We start from the raw sequence: 1,393 nt of genomic DNA, 5'->3' as shown, positions 1-1,393 counted from the left end.
GCAGGGTCCTCTCCTCCTGTGTCACTGTCTGTATCTGTCTGTCATTTGCAACCCCTATTTAATGTACAGCGGTGTGTAATATGTTGGCGCCATATAAATATTTATTAATAATAATAATAATAATAATATTGCATTGCTTATGTTTTCATTGGGACTGTGATTTCCTTTTTATGTCACTTGTGTAATCATTGTGATGAAAAAAGAAAAAGTTCACACAAGTAAATATCTGTGTATAATAGTGTGTAAATACTGTGTGTGTAATATGTCTGTAAGTATACAGTTTGCATGGTTCTTAAAAAGGGGAGTAATATTTATTTAGTGTGTCACGCTTATTAGTTGTTACATCTATTGTAATAAAATATATAAAAATAAAGGACACTGCAGAGCAGTAAGTTGAAGGATTTACAAGGATTTATGTCCCATAATCACAATTGGGGGACAGTTGGCACCCCATAATGGGAAATGTCTGAAGAGGGACATTCACAACACAGGTACTTGGTGTTCTTTTCACAAAAGCTGCAGACAGAACAAATGCAGACATTGGTTGTGATATACAGTTGTGTTCGGAATAATAGCAGTGTGTTTAAAAAGTAAATAATACTCAAAACTCTTATAATAGCTTTTATTTCTACACACGCAAATGCATTGGGAATGCTGCACATTCTTTTCCAGATCAAAACATGAAGAAAAACTGATCAAATTTGTGTTATTCCTTTACAGAAAGTGTAGAAAAGGGAATTTTCGGCTGTTGAAAAAAATAGAAGTATGTAGTGTTCCTAATCCATTTGTGTTTATAGAAATAAAAGTTATAATAAGGATTTTGAGGATTATTCACATTTTTAAAACACTATATAAATATATATATTTATACATATATACACACATAGGAATACACAAATGCATTCACTTTGGGGTTATACCAGCCCATATAGATGTCGCCCATATAGAAATCATAACATAACAAAAGAATAATATTAGCTGGTTACTAACAGCCACCTTGGAAGCCTGAATATGGTTGTTGATACAGAAAGTAAATATAAATTATACTGCACTGGCTTTAGGTAAGGTAAGTTCTTGGGATTCTAAGTGACTCTATGAATTGCCATCTGGAACACAAGTGTAATGAATGTGACAGAATTTTTTTATTTAATAAACTGAATGCACTTTCTTATTCTAGCACAGCTCCAATGTTTAAAACCCTCTGTACCTTTCCCATTGCCCAGCTTAGCAAATTCCAAAGTAAGATTATTACCTAGCCCCCTTTTTCCTTTTTAAAGCTACGTACATACTTCCAATTATTATCGTTTGTAAACGAACGACGAACGATCCTGCACGATATCTGCGAACGATCGTATAGCACCGATCCTGTACATACAGATAACGACACGATCGT

This window comes from Pyxicephalus adspersus, chromosome 5, assembly GCF_032062135.1.
Source record: "Pyxicephalus adspersus chromosome 5, UCB_Pads_2.0, whole genome shotgun sequence".
Taxonomy (NCBI): Eukaryota; Metazoa; Chordata; class Amphibia; order Anura; family Pyxicephalidae; genus Pyxicephalus; species Pyxicephalus adspersus.
Note: the sequence above shows the minus strand (reverse complement) of the source record.